Source organism: Micromys minutus (assembly GCF_963924665.1).
Source record: "Micromys minutus genome assembly, chromosome: 7".
In the NCBI taxonomy this organism is placed as follows: Eukaryota; Metazoa; Chordata; class Mammalia; order Rodentia; family Muridae; genus Micromys; species Micromys minutus.
In genome coordinates, this window is record NC_137976.1 from 33,717,876 (window position 1) to 33,732,448 (window position 14,573).

Consider the following 14,573-nt stretch of genomic DNA (forward strand, 5'->3'; position numbering starts at 1 on the left):
CCAGGAAGCTGGTTCATGGCTCCACAGGGGAGGCCCTGGACCCCCAGTAAACAGGTAGCTATGGATGCTTGCTTTTCCTAGACTCACCCAGACTGGGTCTTAAGTAAGAAGAGACTCTTGGTTTACCTTCAGGCTCTGCAGGAAGGTCTCAGAGCTGATAAAAGCCACGCTACAAATCTGGCCAAAGTATATGACATTGGAGAGATAGGAGGAGGTTAAAAAAGAGTCTGAAGACATAGTAGAAGTAATAATGGTGAAAGAGAAACAGATGAAAGACAGAGAACACAGACTGAGAAACGAGCAAAGATTTTGTTGGCACCCATGGCCCAAACAGAGGATTATAAGAGATGTCTGGACCAAATTTCTCATAGAGTCTAATGTTCTTCCTCGGGCTCTGACACTGGGCCAGTGGCCTACCTATGTAAGAAATGTCTGAAACAAATGGCTTCTAGAAAAATACATAAGGTGGGGCTAAATTACTCCCACTTAAAATAATGTTCTTATTATAAGGAAGAGGGTCACTGGGCCAGAGATTGACCCCAAAAGAAACCTATCTAAAGCTTGGCTTTAAGAGAAAGAAAAGAATAGGAAAAACAGAGTTCAAACCCCCTTCACAAGCCAATGATATCCCTATATGTAAATAGGAAGCCCTACAGCTTCCTGCTTGGTAATAGAGTTCAACATTTTGTCTTGCTAAAGTCTCAATGATATATAAATGACTTTCTGGAAACAAACAGAAACACAGGATCTCTTAGAGGCCCTAATATTTCTAGAAAAATGAGCCTCAGCTAAGAAGGTGCTACTCTGATGACAGAATGACTCATTAAGAGTCTCTCCTCCTTAAAACTCCCAAGAAAGCTTTTCAGTTGCCCAGCTGCCCTGCTGTTAGACCCAAACATTGATGGGCCTCTACAGGACTGCTCAGACCTTACTGATGGATACAGAGATAATGAGTTTCATCAATAACAACAGCCTCATTCAGAATGAACAAAGGTACACTAGAGCACCTGTGGTCTCAAATACAAAAATCATATAGATAAAGCCACTCCTGATATAAATGTCAACCCAGAAAACTGAACTGGTAACCCTGACAAAGATGTTAGAGCTGAAAAGAAATGAGACACAGACAGCAATTATGCCTCTGTTACTTCTCATATCTATGAAGCTATTTATATAGAAGAGCCTTCAGGTGGCATAATAAAAGACTATAAAAAAATTCTCCCTACTAAGGGCTCTGTGGGGAACCTAAAAAGCTGGCTATTATTCACTGTCCTTGGCATCAAATGAAATAAACAACAATAGCAACAACAACAACAACAAAAAAAAAAAAAATAACTCCATCTCAGAGGACAAAAGCCTGTCCCAGTAGGCCTAGACATTGGGTTCCTCATGTCCTTGATTGCTTTAGACAAAGAGACCCCACACTCCTTGACTAGATTAATTATACTACAGAAAATATGATCTGGGCCAAAATTTGCCTATGTCTAAATGTCATAAAAGATGATAGGAGTCAAAAGACTACAAACAAATTGTACCAGACCCCCCCAAAATATGGTCTACACATATTGATCCATTGTTCTTCACACATGGGAGCCTGAGGAATACAGGATTTAATCTGAGAGTCCCAAATCAAAATTAGAGATGATAATTCAAAAGTAGTTAAAATTATAAAGAATTTTAAGGCCTGTCAATTGGCCAATATGGTTGCCAATGAAAAGAACACCAATATTTGATACCAGGGCATCAAGCCAGGAATCTATTAGGAAATAGACTTCATAGAGGTGAAACCAGAAAAATTTGAATGCAAATATTTGCTGGTCTTCATAGATACCTTTTCAGAATATTTACTGGCCCTGTAATTTGAAAATATTAGCTCTTTTTATACCAGCTGTGTTCAGGTTTTATCTTCTCATTTTGTCCTGGATTTGCTGGATGTTTTGGTTTAGGAGATTTTTGTGTTTTGCATTTTCATTGACTGTTTTGTCAAAATAATCTATAGTATCTTCTGCCCCTAATATTCTCTTCTATCTATGGTACTCTGTTAGTGATGTTTGCACCTATGACTCCTGATCTATTTCCTAGCTTTTCTGTTTCCAGGTTAGTCTCTCTTTGTGATTTCTTTATTGTTTCTATTTCAATTTTTAGATCCTGGATGATTATGTTCAATTTGTTATCCTGTTTGGCTGTGTTTCACTTTAATTCTTTAAGAGATTTTTTTTGTGTGTGTGTAAATCCTCTTCACGTTCTTCTACTTGCTTACCTGTGTTCTCGTTTCTTTAACACAGTTATGTATGTCCTCCTTAAAGTCCTGTATAATCATTATGGGATGTGTTTTTAAACCAAAATCTTGCTTTTCTGGGTATTTGGGTATCTAGGATTATCTGTAATGGGAGACTTGGGTTCTGGTCATGTCATGTAGCCTTGGTTTATTTTGGTTAGGTTCCTGGGCTTACCTCCTGCCATCTGGTTATCTATGGTGTTAGTTGGTCTCCCTGCCTCTGACTGGAGCTTGTCCCTCTTGAGGTCTCATGAACATAAGAGTGAGAACACTCTTGGAAGACCAGCTTTCTCCAGGAGGAATTTGTATATGATGAGCTGCGGGACAACCTTAACTCTGGCTGCACCAGGAGACCTCAAGTGTCCTGTCTCAGTCTCCTTAGTGGTTCTTGTGCTCTGTGTGCTCCTGGAAGGCTTCTCTTTGGACAGTTATTAGACCAAAACATTCTTAAAGGAGGTATAGATTATATTATTGCATTCCACTTACTTATTTTTCTTGAATTTTGTCATTTAAATTCTTTTTGAGGCAAAAGTTCAAAACCATTTTTAATGAGTTTGTTTCTAATTATAACCAAGGATAATTTATGGTGATCACAAGATTGTTAACATACTGAAATCCACAGTTAAACTGAGTGAAGTTACCCAGACCAAAAGAATGTATATGGTATGTATTTACTTAAAAGTTTATTTTAGCCATAACATCCAGAATAATCAACAGATCTCAAAAGTCCAAATAACATAGGGCCTGAGGGAGGACGCATGAATCTTTCTCAGAAGGAGAATCAACTCTCTATCAGAAGTCAATAGCAGGAGGAAATTGGATGGAAGTGTGAATGAGGAAGGATGGGCAATGAAGGATGAGATAAAGGGAGACCAGTAGAAAGAAACAGTAAAGCTTGGAGGGGGAAATCTCTAGAATTCCCAGAGACCTGGGATGGGTGGAGGCCTTAGGGCATATATGGAGGAAAGTTTGCCTAATAGTCCTAGGAGTAGTGATATAGACATGCATCCAGAAGTGACCACTTCCTCTAGCCAGGCAGAACTCCTACCGGAGGATAAACTGATAGAAATTCACCCACAAAATATCCATCCCTAAATATGCCCTGCCTACAAGAAGTGCAGGGACAAAAATACAGCAGCATACAAGGGTATGGCCAACCAATGACTGCTCCAAATTGAGACCTAGCCCATGAATATCAACCAATTTGTAACATTAATGATAATGTTATGCTTGCACATAGGACCTTAGCATACTTGTCCTCTGAGAGGCTCTATTCCGCAGCCAATGGAAAAATGTAGAAACCCACAGTCAAATATTAGATGGAGTTGAGGAGCTTTATGGAAGACTTGGGAGAAGGACAGAGGGACCAGATGAGGACAGAGACTCCACAGAAAAACCAAGAATGTTTGAACCTCTGGGGATTTCTAGAGCCTGAAACACCATCCAAAAAGCTTGCATAGGCTGTACATATGTAGCAGAAGAATGGCTTTTTGACAAGCTGAACTGGATGATTTAGTCATCATTTACATTCAGTGATATAAAGGCAGTATCAGAACTCATTCTTCAACATGATATTAGATCTGAGCAGGAGAAATTTCAGTTCTTATGTTCATGATGTTCTTCCAGGATATAAACTTTGCAAAATATAAGCAAGCTATTTGTTGTAATATGAACCCTACAGCTAAGTTAGTTAATCTATAATCAAAGCTTTCAGTTCTTTGGAAGAGCTTATGACTCATTTTGTATAGACTGGCTTAAAAGTTAAAAATCTAAAGTACTTTTAAACTTTACTTTTGTCTTCTAATTGCTTCTTTAATAGGTGATTATTTTCACCAGATGACAGTGTTTTACAACTCTATGATCCTCAAGCACTGGTAGTATAAGCTCTCTCTCTCTCTCTCTCTCTCTCTCTCTCTCTCTCTCTCTTTATATATATATATATATATATATATATATATATATATATATATATATATATACATTAGAAGACTTAATTCCAATTAAATAATTAAATTGGGCACATATGTATATAGAAATAAACAAGTAAGTTATTGTAAATTTTCCATCAATATTTTCTAAATAAAAGTAGTATTTATATATAAATGTATTCATTTATGTATACCATTTAATCATGTGCAGTATACTTTTCCCCAACAAGAAAATAATCTAAACAGTGATCTTCCATATCAAGATACCCCAGTGAGTACAGTAGTGATACCCATATTTGGTGGTAACCAATAGCCATCTAATTATAATGAAGACCAATTTAACAGGAAGGAAATTGTGTCTGGTACTGAAAGTATATCTAACTTCTCAATGTCAGAAAAATCGTGGATATTGAGGAGAAACTTCTGTGAACATATTGTTTTACTAAGACACAATAATTCCTAACTGAATGCTAAAGATATATACCTACAGATAAATGCATCCCTCACCCATAATCAATGAAATTTCTCCTTGCAATAGATAGAAATCATTATGGAAAAGAACATCTAGCCAAAATGCAGAGAATGACTGATCCTGTGGTACCTTGTCCCACAGACACATCTACATTTCCAGTCAGGAAACAATGGGAATATGGAGTGAAAAGATTTGAAAATCCAAAGGACCATAATGTCTGTCATGTGATTGTATCTCCTGAATATTACAAGAATGCTTGACCCCTGAAAGCCAACACTCTGTCTGTCATTACCAAGACAACACAAATAGGCATAGTAATATGGAAGGAGAAATCTTACTCACAGCACCCTACTCCGGAAAAAAGAGTACAGAAAATTAAGAAATTCTGAGAGTAAAAGAAATATTTTCACAAGGAATGAGTGCCCTAATTGGTTACTTAATAGTTGTCAGTACTGAAATCATATACCTACTAATAAGATGAAACTAGTTGAATACATTGTATTTTTTTATATTTATGAAGACTTGTGTGTGTTTGTATTTGTGTGTGTGTATGTATGTGTGTATATGTGTGTGTATGTGTTTTTATTGCATGAATTTAAGAGAAAGCAACGTGGATGGGCATGTAAAAGGTTGGAAGAATCAAACAAAATGTAGAAATAATGCAATCATATTATAATTTCTAAAACTAAAATAAAACTCGTAATGTGAGAAAAACAAAATTACCATTTATATTTAAAAGAATTCTCCATTAAAAATCAGAAAAAATATTTTAAACGTTGGGACTGCTTACTTTTACAATAAAGTATTTAGAAATCAAATATTAAAGATATTTTATTGAATTATCAACTTACGTGAATATTTTAAAGTTACATTAATGATAAAGTAATGAACATTGGCTATAACCTTCAAAATTGAATTGCTAAAACCTGGCAATATAGATAATATTTCAACTTTCTATTCGAATACTGTTTTCTATAATTAGAATTTAAGTATATTTAATCGGAATTAAGATTTGTATATTTAGTCCATTAGTTACAAGTATATCATTGCAAATATAATTTATTCTACTCAATCACTATTAATTTTCATTATAAATACTTATTAATCACAATTATTTTCTATATTTTTCCAAACTTGAGGACTGGACACAGTACGTTTCACCTACATATTATCTCTTCTTTAATGCCAAAACATTAGATTATGCTTATTTATAAGTTTTTCTTCAATATCTATATTCTAATACACAGACTTCTATATATTCCTTGTGAGTCTCATATACATATATCAGAGCAATGCATTTTTGAAGTTTATTATTAAATAATTCAAACTTGTCTCACAAATAATTGTTTTTTATGAGATGGAAATAAACATACTAAAATCAGTTGTGATTGATGGGTTAAATATATAACAAAATTGAGAGAGCATTGGAATATGGCAAATACAGTATATTCACTTATCCATATCATGCGTTTCAGTGAATTTCTACCTGTGAAATTTCATTATAGTGCATACAGAAGAAGCTATTAAAATGTCACCTTCCCTTAAATTCAACTTCTGAACAGATCCCAAAAGAATCAACAGACATGAAGGCAGCAGAAAGCAAAACAAACATCCAATCAAAATTCACAGTTAAATGGCATCTTAATATTAATGAAAAACACGTAAGTCTCTGAACAAGCAGCTTTTCTTTGGGTAGAGTGAGTAGTACTTGAATTTTCTCAGTCGCTGTCACAGAGAACACTTAAGAAGAATGATTACACTGCTAAAAGAATACATGATTTACCAAATATAGATTTTAGTAATATATTTAAATAATTATATCTACCATTTAAATCACAAAACAGGTTAAATTCCTCAGGTCGAATATTGCTGCCCAACCCTTTATATTCAAAATAAATTGTGAATTGGAAATAAAACTGCTTAAAGATATAAGCTTCACTCTATTCGAAGGACCCAGCTTTTAATTACCCATTTTGCTTTCAGATTCCATTTTATGATTAAACTTGCCCTTTGCATAAAATCAGCTACTAGAAAACCCCCAAATTGTTTGGGATGCCATGTTGCCCTAGTAACGATTACAATTCCTCTGAGCCATCTACCACTAGCAATAACCAATCAATACACTCTGTTTCCTGAAATGTCCAAAATATGGTATACCATATGGGATGATTTCCTCAGTGTACCCCTAGTACCTAAATTTCATCCTCTAGTAACCTTTGAATGGCATGACTCTGACAAATGATTTAATGTACAACTGAACCTCCTTCCTCCTCTCACCCAGATCCCTCCCTTCATCTGTCCTCCTTGGTTCCTTTCCTCTCCCTCCCAAGAGTGATTTAAGCAGCCTCATTTGGGCCTTCTACCTTGTTATTCCCGAGTCTTGTAGATTGTATCTTGAGTATTCTGCACTTTTTTTTTTTTCTGGCTAATATAGTTTATAGTGAATACATACCATGCATGTGTTTTTGAGTCTGATTACCTCATTCATGATTATATTTTCTATTTCCATATGTTTGCCTGAAAAACTCATAATACCCTTGTTTTTAATAGCTGAATGTATAAATGAACCACATTTTCTGTATCTATACTCTCATCGTGGGACATTTGGGGTTGTTTCCAGATTCTGGATGTCACAAATAAAACTGCTATCAATATAGTGGAGCATGTTCCCATGTGACATAGTGTTGCCTACCATTTTAGACTAGGGCACACATGAGAACTTGGATGAGTAATGATCAGAACACTCCCAGACTACCCTTCTACAATATGAAGTTGACCTCTTGGTTTCTGCAGAGAGCCTGAAGAATGCTAGGGAAAAATAAGACTTATTGGCAGTTCTAGCTGACCTGAGGTATCAAGCAACAAATAAAAAGACCCAGCTATATCAACAGAAGCCTACATGTTTGGTCTACATTCTGAAAGGGGGAAGAAGGCAGGGAATACTGGGTGTCAGAGGCCTGAAAGAGTCTGAAAATTCCAAATGCAACCTCCTGACTGAAGGTCTAAGAGTTCCTTATGTCAGCAGAGTTTTACCAATTATAAATTCCCTACTTTGCAGAACTGGATAAGTCCCTCCATGAAGTCACCAAGGAAAAGGATCATATCAAATGGACTAATGCTCAAGATGACTCTTTTAGAACTTCAAAACTCTAAAGAAAGAAACTGAGGAGGATCTCCGAAAATGAAAAGATCTCCCATGCTCATGGATTGGAAAAATCAACATCTTAAAAATGGCCATCCTACCAAAAGCAATCTACAGATTCAATGCAATCCCCACCAAAATTCCAACCCAGTTCTTCATGGAATTGGAAAGATCAATGTGCAATTTCATATGGAATAACAAAAGACCTAGAATAGCGCAATCCATCCTCAACAACAAGAAAAAATCTGCGGGAATCACTATTCCTGACCTCAAGCTATATTACAAGGCAATTGTGCTGAAAACTGCATGGTACTGGTACAGAAATAGGCATGTGGATCAATGGAATAGAATAGAAGATCCAGAAATGAGCCCTCATGTATATGGTCACCTGATTTTTGACAAAGGAACAGTAAACATTCAATGGAAAAGAGACAGCCTATTCAACAAATGGTGCTGTTACAACTGGAACTCAGCATACAAAAGAATGAAAATAGACCCTCTCTTATCTCCTTGTACAAAGTGTAAGTGGATCAAAGATCTCCACATTAAACCAGATACACTGAAACTATTAGATGAGAAAGTAGGGAAAACTTTAGAACACATAGGCACAGGAGAAAATTTCCTGAACAAAACACCAATGGCTCAAGCTCTAAGGTCAAAGATTAACAAATGGGACTTAATGAGATTGCAAAGTTTCTGTAAGGCTAAGGACATTGTCAAGAAAACAAAATGGCAACCAACAGAATGAGAAAAGATCTTTACCAACACCACATCAGATAGAGGCCTAATATCCAAGATGTACAAGGAACTCAAAAAGCTAGACACCAGAGAATCAAATAACCCTATTAAAAAATGGGGTACAGAGCTAAACAAAACGTTTTCAGTTGAGGAACACCAAATGGCCGAGAAACATCTGAGGAAGTGCTCGACATCCTTAGCCATCAGGGAAATGCAAATCAAAACAACCCTAAGATTCCACCTCACACCAGTCAGATTGGCCAAGATCCAAAACTCAGATGACAGCAGATGCTGGCGAGGCTGCGGAGAAAGAGGAACACTTCTCCACTGTTGGTGGGGTTGTAAACTGATACAACCACTCTGGAAATCTGTCTGGCGATACCTCAAAAAATTGGATATAGTGCTACCTGAAGATCCAGCTATTCCACTTCTGGGCATATACCCCAGAGACACTTTAATACACAACAAAGATATATGCATCACAGTGTTCTTAGCGGCTCTATTTATAATAGCCAGAAGCAGGAAAGAACCCAGATTTCCTTCAGAAGATGAATAGATACAAAAATTGTGCTACAAATACACAATGGAATACTACTCAGCCACCAGAAACAATGACTTAACCAAATTCTTAAGAAAATGGCTGCATCTAGAGAATATCATCCTGAGTGAGATAACCCAGTCACAAAAGAACAGACATAATATGCAGTCACTGATAGTGGGATTCTAACCCCAGAGGCTTGCACTCTCCCAGAAACAACTCACAGACTGTATGAAGTCCAAGAAATAAAGAAAACAAAACAAAACAAAAAAATATTTACAAAACAAGAAAACTTTAACTATTTCCATGTTAAATTTTGTTTTACATGTACTTTAGCTCATTGTAACTATTAAGTTTTCAAGGCATACATTCAAACCTTGAAAAAAAATCAAGTACTGACTAAAAAATATATTCATATAGTTTTATGTAAAAATTATGTTAAAATCTGAAAAGAAGTACTGACAAAAAATGTATAATTTTAAGCAAAAAAAAAAAAAAAAGATGAGTCTTTTAATGAACTTGGTCTTTGGTGATAGCTGCCATTTTACAGCTGCCTGATGTGAATAAGCCTTACCACTTCTATGTAGAGAGGAAGACATAGCTTAATGAGTCTTATCTCAGTTGTTAGGTCCATAGAACAGGACTGTGGCCAAGTTATAAAAGAAATTAGAATCAGTAGTTTAGGAGTGACCACCATGTTTGTGAATCATCACTGCCACTGCCCTCCTGGTCAAAGACATAGACAAATTAACACCGGGACAAGAACTGTATATTAATACTCCCCATGCTATTAAAAGGGTTCTTAAATAATACCCAAACTGTTGGCTAAGCAATGCCCATATGTCTCAGAGTAGAATTTATTGCTTAATCCCCTGCATATATGCTTTCTGCCAAATACTGCTTTAAACACAGACTCCTTGCTCCTGAACCCAAATCTAAAGGCTTTTCACCATGACAGTTCCGGGATCTTGAGTCAAATATGTAGTTGCAGGAAGGACTTGACCAAAGAAGGTCTGACCAACTTATACTAGGCACCAGTTGCTGAGGTCACATGGTACACAGCCAGTAGAATCTAAGTGAGTAATGAATAGATGTATGCAGGGTCAGTGGTGTTTTCTGTTTCTGGACCTCAGCCCTAGTCTCCAAAAGTTTGACCCAACAAGCAGTTGATTGTTCTTAATTATGTCTTCAACTTGGGCAAAGGTAAGCATATATTTATACTAATAGAAGATATACCTTTTCCACTGTACATGTTCATGAGGCTATCTGTCAAGAGAAAGGGCGATTAAGGCAGACAAAAACACTATCAAAAATAACTAAGAAATTTTCGACTTATTGAAAGCCCTCTGGTTACCCAAAAATTTGGAAATTATTCATTGTCCTGGTTACCAAAATGTAACTACCAAGGAATACAGAATCAATTGGAAGTTTGATGCAGTAGCAAAAGGCACTGCACTTAACCCTCCACCAACCCTTAGACTACTAGATCCTGAGGCACCTACTGTACAATAAAGAAAAAAAAAACTAAAGATTGTAAGGAGGACAGTGCTTATACCAAGTATAAACTGCCTATGTCTCACAAGCCTGGAGACTGATGGCTCACCTGAGGACTATGAAATTGTTCCAACAAATTCACCAGACTACCCACCTGGGTATGAGGAAAATAGAGAATCTTATTTTACATGTGGACTTAAATATTATTTACTTAAATTTTTAGTGGAACAAATTGCCTTCCAATGCCTTACCTGAAAACTCACTAATGTGAACTAGCAACACAAGGAAGAGCCTCCTGATAGAGAGGCACCAGATCAAGTGATCATTAGGAAATGTGCTTCAGTTATATAAAACTGGGCAAATATGGATAGAAATATTTATTAGTATCTCTAGCTACTTTCTTGAAAATAGACTGAGGCTTTCCCCACAAAGCATGAGAAGACACAAACAGTGGTCAAAAATATAATACAAGATATTTTCCACAGGTCTTGGATGTGACCCCTTGTCAGCCTTATTGTTTGATTAAAATTCCTCTACAATGTATCTGTTCAATAACTTATTGTACTGGGTTCCCCTTCTCTTCTCAAGGTGTCCAGGTGCCAATGGTACACCAGCTTAGGAAGGGCAGGGTGGAATGGTTCTGGAACATATGGGTGTGGTCTGCGGCATTCTGCTTCTCTTCACAGCATCAGTCACCACTGCCCACCAGGCTAGATGGGGTTGAAGCAGAGTCTGAGGTGAGCAGGAACCTCGTAAGTTTGGGCTTGTATGGGAAGGAAAAAGCCTTTATGAAGAATCCTAGTGTTAATCCTCCTATAAGTGAAGGTCTTCTCAACAATTTTTAATGAGGCAGCTTTTCAAGACTCTCTTTATTTGTATTTCTTTATTGAGTTTGGGTTTGAATACATATGCTTTATTCTGGGTTAACCAAGCATTATATAGTTCTTTAGGTAAGGGGATGAGAACATCCAAGGAGGCAAATATCATTGGCTGAAGGCTAAAACTTCTGAAATGCTTCATGCGCATGGAAAGATATTCTGGGTTCTGGGAATTTGTCTGACTGCCTGTGAGAACCTGATGGGAGATAATCTGGGCATATGCCTTGCAGCAGGCACTGAAACAGAAGAAGCTAGCTCTACTCCTGCCTTTGTGGATGTCTGACAACAGCTATGCTCTGGTTCTACAGTCTGTCTTTCTGGGATGAAACTTGAGTTGACGGAATTTTTTGTTTGTTTGTTTGTTTGTTTTTTTTGTTTTATGTTTCCCCAAGAGTTCTCACCTATTCAGACACACTGGTGCCTGACTAGTTAATTTTAAATGAGCATCAATGAGCTTCTCTTACCAAAAAAATCTCATTTTTTTCTTGAATAGGAAACAAAAAGCATGATTTTGTTGCCTCAATTTGCTCAACTACCTGTGAAAATGAAAAACCTGAAAAATAAAACACATGCGGTTATAAAGTGCTTCACTTAACTTCAGAGCATGCTCTTTGCTCAAATGTTGCTATACCCTGCATCCAACTACACGTTGGTACTACTCCAACAAGTGATGCTGTGTAAGAGTTACTCTAAACTTTACCTCTTCTGTTTTTTATAATATTTTTAGGACAGCAAGCTAAGTCAGACAAGCCAAATATCAGAATTCTATAACCCTGCAAACAGAATAGAATGCTGGTAATGAGCATGTAGAAATATTTTCAATTATGTGCTCATTTGGACACATCCCCTGAGAAATCTTCAAATATATTTCTTCTGTGTCAAGCATATATTGAAGTTAGCATTATCAGAGAAGCAAATATGTCCTGAATGTGTCCTCTTAACACTCAAATTGCCAACTGCCTCTGCCTCACTCTGGAACATACCAATGATACTGTCTATTTTTGTTAGGTTTCCTTTCATAATAAACATAATAAGTACAATGTTATCTGTCTAAGCAACTGAAACTTCCTCATAGGAAAAAAGAGGTTTTAACTGCAGCACATTTACATAATTTTTGCCTGAGCCAGATTACTAATAACATTGTAAAATATCCATACTTTTCAAAGTTCTTTGCATTGCTTATTTATGATAATTCATTACAGATTTTCTATACATTATGCTGACAAAGTAATAATAACAACTGAAAAATCAAACTGTGGTAGTAAAAGTTGATGTGGGAATCTGTGAAATATAATCATTTTTTATTCAGTTTTGCCCTAGTATTAGGATACCTCTAATTTTTGGTTTTAATTTTCCAACAGGAAACTCATAACCCCCTTCATTTCATGGTCATACAGTCCCCACTATTTTAAATGCCAGACTAACTTTCAATGAACCACAACAAAACAAAATGGCATTAGTATGAATTTTGACCCTGAGGAAATGCCCTTAAGTGTGGGCAGAGGAGCAACCCTTCATTAGTCTAATGAGCACTCCAGTACTTTGTCTCAGTTGAGTCCCTTCATAATTAACCCTTGCCCAGCATAATCTCTCCTCCTGAACTACCATTTAATAATTCCAGGCAGCTCATCTTCTTAACTCCTTTGTCTCTGATAATTATTGTGATCAATAATTACTTGAGCTCCAGAGATCAGACAATGAAGCAGGGATGCATTTTCAAGAATCACTAAGTTCAATCCAAGCATATGAGAAATAATAACTTTGATTTTTATATATTCTAGAAGACGACAAAAAACACATTTTAATGTTTCCATCCATATATGTGCCTTTAACATATTGTGAAAGGGTGTCTTTTGATCTGACTCTTCTAAAACAAACAGGAGTACAAACAGAAATTTCAATAAATTAACAACAGACTATTCTCCCATATATAAGTCTGGTTATAACTATTTTTAAAAAGTACATTTCATTTTATCATGCCTAAATCCAATGTTTAATACATAGCATTGAAAAGGTCAAATTTTCATATAGTGCAAATATTGTCAAAAGGATAACATTTCTTGGCATAAATTTTCCTTTTCAGAAATTCAACTCTCGACTGCAATAACAGTTTTCTTGGGCATTTCTAATTTGATCAATAAGACTGACAATAATACCTGCTTCATCACTATTGGCATCATTATCATATGAACAAGCGCACATCTATGCATACTATTGAACAGCAGGTAATTTAAACAAACACGTGAGGAGGAAACAGGTAACACCAAGCTCAGTAAAGAGAGTACATGTTTGTGTGTTAAAGGAAAAGAAAATGAGTTCAGTTAGAAACTAGGATAGGCTCTGCAAAAGCCTTACCAATACATGTGTGGATGTTTGCAATTAGACATTGGGACTAAGCATGGCTACCCCAATGGAGGAATTAAGGGGAATTCTGAAGGAGCTGAATAGGGTTTGTAACCCCATAAAAAGAACAACAATATCAACTCACCTGACCCAGCAAAGCTCCCAGGTACTAAACTACAAACTAAAGAGTACACATGCAGGAACCCATGGTTCCAGCCTCATATGTAGGATGACCTTATTTGATGTCAGTGGGAGGGGAGGTACTTGGTCCTGTGAAGTCTGATGCCCCAGTGTAGGGGAATGCTTGAGTGGTGATTCAGGAGTGGGTGGAGTGGGTGGTTGGTTGGTTGTTGAAGCACTCTCATAGAAGCAGGGAGGAGGAAAAGGTGGGGCAGGGGGTTTGCAGAGAGAAAACCAGGAAGGGAGAAAACAATTGAAATGTAATTAATAAAATAATCAACAAAAAAGTAAAACAAATAAAATAGGGTAAAGAGAAAGAGTTAAATAGTTGTCTGCTGATTACTTCCCTTAAGTGGTTACAAGGATAGTAACTTGAATTGATTTGCTCAATCCTAACAGTTTATTTTGTTTATATGCTTCTATTATTTAAGAAAGTCAGAGCACAAGGAAAACACAGCCCATGTAGTGACTCTGCTAACAGGATAATTTTCTTACAAAGTCACATACTGGCTAATCTTCCTTAACTAGTAAGATTACACAACCCAGGCCTATCTGCCTAGGATGAGTGACACCCAAGTAGGC